The sequence below is a fragment of the Phyllobates terribilis genome, unplaced genomic scaffold (genome assembly GCF_046119375.1).
Source record: "Phyllobates terribilis strain yellow unplaced genomic scaffold, ASM4611937v1 Scaffold_223__1_contigs__length_3252167, whole genome shotgun sequence".
NCBI classification, from domain to species: Eukaryota; Metazoa; Chordata; class Amphibia; order Anura; family Dendrobatidae; genus Phyllobates; species Phyllobates terribilis.
Window position 1 is genome coordinate 298,237 of NW_027362983.1, and position 6,388 is coordinate 304,624.

At 42.9% G+C, this 6,388-nt stretch overlaps 1 long non-coding RNA gene across 1 annotated transcript; it reads left to right on the plus strand.

The window, feature by feature from the left end:
• Positions 1–2,200: 2,200 nt before the first annotated feature.
• LOC141214464 (uncharacterized) lies at positions 2,201–4,441 on the plus strand. Its single transcript, XR_012283684.1, has 3 exons — positions 2,201–2,267; positions 2,559–2,651; positions 4,360–4,441. It is a non-coding gene; the product is annotated as an uncharacterized lncRNA (long non-coding RNA).
• The last annotated feature ends 1,947 nt before the right edge of the window (positions 4,442–6,388 follow it).

The window sequence follows — 6,388 nt, forward strand, 5'->3', positions numbered from 1 at the left end:
TCTGCTCACTTCTCATTATTCGTCACAGGGATCTGATTTATAAACCCCTCACCTGTCATATTTCCTTTTTTTCTATAGGTGGAAACTGTCAGACCCTTCTAAACACCAGGGGTCATTTATCTGTCCCCTTGACCCGCTTGTACTTTGCAGAAGTGGTTGTAGCTGTGGAATACTTGCACAGCTGTGGTGTGGTGCACAGAGACCTGAAACCGGAGAAGTAAGTGCCCCTGTAGTATAATAAGGAGGGAAAGTTATTATTTATTATCATATAGTCTGTAAGGCTAAAATCATCTTTTTTTTCGCAGCCTCCTGATAACATCTGCTGGACACATTAAAGTTACCGATTTTGGGCTTTCAAAAGTTGGTGTCATGATACCAAAAACCAACATCTACAAGCAATTAACAGAGGACATCACCAGAGAGTTCCGGGACCATGAGGTCAGCATCACTTACAGAAACCCAGCTTGTTCTTTACAAATCTCATCACACTATTGCGTCTTCTCTACGTTCTTCATTCCTAGAGAACTTTTCCACTGATATTTTATCTTCTGTCATTGTGTTTTTATGGTGAGAACTTGTCATATTAATGGTATCATCAATCTCATCTCTTTCTTCTATTGGTTTCCAGGTCTGTGGCACCCCATATTATGTAGCCCCAGAGGTCATCCTGAAAAAAGGCTATGGGAGACCTGTTGACTGGTGGTCAATGGGGATCATACTACATCAATTTCTTGTGGGATTGGTTCCATTTTATGGAAATTCCCCAACTGAGATTTATGAAAATGTTGTCACAGGTAAGTAGAATAATCCGATTATAGCTTTGATTGGTTACATTTTTTTACTTATTTCCTTTGCTTTATCGTACAGTCCAATAAAGAGGTTTCATTTTCTGTCTTTTTCTATATAACAGGAGGCGTAATTTGGGATTGTAATCCCGTTCCTCCCTTTGTTGCTCAGAACCTCATCACTAAACTGCTCAGAAAAATTCCTGCACAAAGACTTGGGACAGGTAACAGTTTACTTATTACACCAAGGACATATCGCTCAAGTCCATGAGACTCAGCACTTCTCTATCAGCTCATCCATTTTTAGTTTGCCATAATATGACTTTCAGTATATTTCCTGCATGTTTGCTCAGTTATGTCATTAGTTCAGATTAAGTTAAACAGTTCAGATATGGAGCAGTCTCTGACAATATCCGCAATACTTTTGTTTTGTCTTCTACAGCAGGAGCATTTCAGATCAAAGGTCATCCATTCCTGAGTGATGTAGACTTTGACAACCTTTTAAGTCAGAAGCCTGAGTACGTTCCTCAGCTTTTGTCAGACGTGGACACAAGCTCCCCTATCAGTAAGTAGAAGGAGACGTCATCTAGACAAAGCAGCTATTTGTCTCGTCTACCATAATTTGAGACAATTGGCTCCCATTAATATTATGGATAAATGGTGACTGTGCTAAACTAACAATCTCTAATAATACTTCATTACTTATCTCTGGTAGATCACTCTGATATAAACAAACATCTCGTCTCAGAGGATGAGGAGGACAATGAGAGCTTTAACTTCCAGAATTTTACATCTTCTTCTGAAAAGCTTTCTAAAGTAAGTATGAGAACAATAAATCTAAAATATGTAAAAAAAAGACCTCTAAAAGTAAAAAAAAAGTATTTAATATCTTCTTGTTGTCCGCATTTAGCTCTGTACCACCGCTACCAGGAGGATGAACAATGAGGATCCCAAGTCCCCTCCAGAGTGTACCCCGGCATCCAGCACAAGCATCTCAGAAATGTGAGTAGATTCTAGGGTCATTACTGGGAGCTCCATACTGATATATATGCACAAACCCAAATATAGGACATAAACACCATAACAACAAATACAGCATGCATCGCCCGTGATTAGCAGTCATTGTGCTTTTGGCTTCAGAAACCTCTGGTGGTGACAGCCCATAATTGCAGCCAGTCATGCACTTTTAGTGCTGCCCACACTGTAGGAGAGATGTAGTACTACATGCCAGCCATTCTTGGTAGTGGTTTTTCGCTCTGCTTTATAGAAGGTAGTTTTGAGTAGGAAACCTTCCCTACCATAACTGTTATATATCCTAATAGGCCTTATTGTTGATGTTAATCTAGTGAGACAACCCCTTCTATACCGAATTTACTTGTAATTTACACGTTTATCTTCTTCCAAACAGGCAGAAAGAATCTTTTCCTGTGTCTATTAGAGATGATGCTATTACCAGCTTGCCACCCTCGTCCCCATTGTCAGGTATGTACATGTCTACAGCACAAAAAATGAGAATGTTGATGTCAAGGCTCAAATATTTTCATATGGTATTTTTGTTAGTGGTCTTCTATGTTATACATGTTTCATGGATTCCAATTATGTTGCCCATAGGCCCATACTGTATCTCCATTTGCCTAATTTTGTAAAGCTTTTCCAGATTACCAGATGTATAGGGGACAGGAGTAGAACAATTCTACTATATGCAGGAAAGATACAAAGCAGATCCTATAAGAATATATTGTTAATGAGGCCTTTTTTCTACTTTCTGATTAGAAATTCCAGCTGACGTGGAAAGAAAATCTTCAATATATCTGAGTATAGAGCAAGAAATCTCAGAAAATGAAGAAAAGGGGGAAAAGAGACGAGGTAAGTGTGAGAGTCAGCTCCATGTTGTGTGATGTCATTCAGTGAGAATAATTCATGTGGAGCAGTTGTTATTAGGGATGGGCAGACCCGTGGATGTTCGGGTCCATCAGGCTCAAGAATGTTACCCTAACGTGATCCCGAACCCGAACGGGATGTGGTGAATATTCATGGGACTTTAATAGCGGGCACACAGACAGCTGAGCGCAGCAGGAGCCGCGCTGCGGCTACCACGTGCAAACTATTAGGGAAAATGAGTGGTCACTGCTCCCCACGCATGCAGTGAATATTCCAGCACAGAGGGGAACACAGCGCTGGAGGAGAGAGGAGGTGAGTATGATTGTTTATTTTTTTTATGAGCAGCGTGACAGAGATCAGGGGGTGCCAAGCATACCAGGATGAGGGGGCCATACATACAGGGATGAAGGGGGCCATGCATATAAGTGATGAGGGGGCGATGCATACAAGGATGAGGGGGGCTATACATACAGGGATGAGGCATGAGGGGGGCCATACATACAGGGATGAAGGGGGCCATACATACTTGGATGAGGGGGTCCATACATACAGGGATGAAGGATGAGGGGGGCCATACATACAGGGATGAAGAGTGCCATACATACCAGGAAGAGGAATGAAGGTACCATACATACCAGGAAGAGGGATGAAGGTGCCATACATACCAGGATTGGTGTGCGGGGGCGCCATACATAACAGGATGAAGAGTGCCATACATACCAGGAAGAGGGATGAGGGGGCCATGCATACCAGGATGGGGGATTGGGGTGCCATGCATACCAGGATGGTGGATTGGGGTGCCATTGCATATCAGGATGGAGATGAGGGCCACATATAACAGGAAGGAGGGGGCCATATATACCAGGATGGGGGATATTAACGGAAGTGGGGTACATTACCCCTATAACAGTGTCAGCAGCAGACCCCCTCCAGCTTAACAGGGCATCATGACAACATTTTTTGCTTAAATTTTTTTTCTATTTTGCTCCTCTAAAACCTAGGTGCGTCTTATAGTCCGAAAAATATGGTATTCACCAGCCGGTGCCTGTGCATAGTTAGAAATTTGTCAGTGAGATATATAATTTAGTGCAGTGTGTGTGTGTGTAGCTTACTGTACATGTATTTAGATAATAATTAAAAAAATAAAATAAAAAAATGCCCAGATGAGGGAAAGCAGACAGCTCGGGACTGGTGTTATTATTCTGGGAAGAGGCCAATGTCCATGAAGCTTCCCAGGCTATTAATATCAGCTCACGGCTGTCTGCATAGCCTTTACTGATTATTAAAAGGGGGTGCACCGCCAAAAATGACGTGGGGTCCCCTTTATACTGCGCCGGCCAATCACAGGCATACCAATACTTGGCATGGCTGTGATGGGGCCTGAAGTGCCCACACCAGAAAAGTTTGTTGATTGGCTGTGCTGCATCCTTTCAACAAGCTTTGTTCGGACTGCTGAACCCAAACAGTAACACAGACTTCCGGGAGACACTAGATGTCCAGTACGGACCATCACATATATGATGGCTAACAATGATCCCTGACCTCTTTATGAATAAGATTCCTCTGTCGTTCAGCCACAGTGACCACACAGTAGTATCAAGTAATAAGTCTTCCCTTTACTTACATTATAGACACAAAGCAGATCCTATAAGAATATATTGTTAATGAGGGCTTTTTTTTACTTTCTGATTAGAAATTCCAGCTGACGTGGAAAGAAAATCTTCAATATATCTGAGTATAGAGCAAGAAATCTCAGAAAATGAAGAAAAGAGGGAAAAGAGACGAGGTAAGCGAGAGAGTCAGCTCCATGTTGTGTGATGTCATTCAGTGAGAATAATTCATGTGGAGCAGTTGTTATTAGGGATGGGCAGACCCGTGGATGTTCGGGGAACACAGCGCTGGAGGAGAGAGGAGGTGAGTTTGATTGTTTATTTTTTTTATGAGCAGCGTGACAGGGATCAGGGGGTGCCAAGCATACCAGGATGAGGGGGCCATACATACAGGGATGATGGGGGCCATGCATATAAGGATGAGGGGGGCGATGCATACAAGGATGAGGGGGGCTATACATACAGGGATGAGGCATGAGGGGGGCCATACATACAGGGATGTGGCATGAGGGGGGCCATACATACAGGGATGAAGGGGGCCATACATACCGGGATGAGGGGGTCCATACATACAGGGATGAAGGATGAGGGGGGCCATACATACAGGGATGAATAGTGCCATACATAGTATACATACCAGGAAGAGGAATGAAGGTACCATACATACCAGGAAGAGGGATGAAGGTACCATACATACCAGGATGGGTGTGCGGGGGTGCCATACATAACAGGATGAAGGGTGCCATACATACCAGGAAGAGCGATGAGGGAGCCATGCATACCAGGATGGGGGATTGGGGTGCCATGCATACCAGGATGGTGGATTGGGGTGCCATTGCATATCAGGATGGGGATGAGGGCCACATATAACAGGAAGGAGGGGGCCATATATACCAGGATGGGGTATATTAACGGAAGTGGGGTACATTACACAGTGTCAGCAGCAGACCCCCTCCCCCTTAACAGGGCAGCATGACAACATTTTTTGCTTACATTTTTTTTCTATTTTGCTCTTCTAAAACCTAGGTGCGTCTTATAGTCCGAAAAATACGGTATTCACCAGCCGGTGCCTGTGCATAGTTAGAAATTTGTCAGTGAGATATATAATTTAGTGCAGTGTGTGTGTAGCTTACTGTACATGTATTTAGATAATAATTAAAAAAATAAAATAAAAAAATGCCCAGATGAGGGAAAGCAGACAGCTCGGGTCTGGTGTTATTATTCTGGGAAGAGGCCAATGTCCATGAAGCTTCCCAGGCTATTAATATCAGCTCACGGCTGTCTGCATAGTCTTCACTGATTATTAAAGGGAGGTGCACCCCCAAAAATGACATGGGGTCCCCTTTATACTGCGCCGGCCAATCACAGGCATACCAATACTTGGCATGGCTGTGATGGGGCCTGAAGTGCCCACACCAGAAAAGTTTGTTGATTGGCTGTGCTGCATCCTTTCAACAAGCTTTGTTCGGACTGCTGAACCCGAACAGTAACACAGACTTCCGGGAGACACTAGATGTCCAGTACGGACCGTCACATCTATGATGGCTGACAATGATCCCTGACCTCTTTATGAATAAGATTCCTCTGCCGTTCAGCCACAGTGACCGCACAGTAGTATCAAGTAATAAGTCGTCCCTTTACTTACATTATAGACACAAAGCAGATCTTATAAGAATATATTGTTACTGTTTTTTTTTTCTACTTTCTGATCAGAAATTCCAGCTCTCGAGAAAAGAAAATCTTCACTGTATTTGCTTAGAGAGCAACAAAACTCAGAAAATAAAGAAAAGAGGCAAAAGAGACGAGGTAAGTGTGAGAATCAGCTCCTTTACTTACATTATAAATACAAAGCAGATCCTATAAGAATATATTGTTACTGAGGGTTTTTTTTACTTTCTGATCAGAATTTCCAGCTCAGAAAGAAAGGAGATCTGAAAAAAATCTGAGTACACAGGAACAAAACTCAGAAAATGAAGAGAAGAGAGGAAGGAGACGAGGTAAGTGTGAGAATCAGCTCTATGTTGTGTGATGTCAGTGAGAATAATTCATGTGGAGCAGATGTCATCTGTCAGTGATGGGATTGTCGCATGTATGATGGCTAACAATGATCCC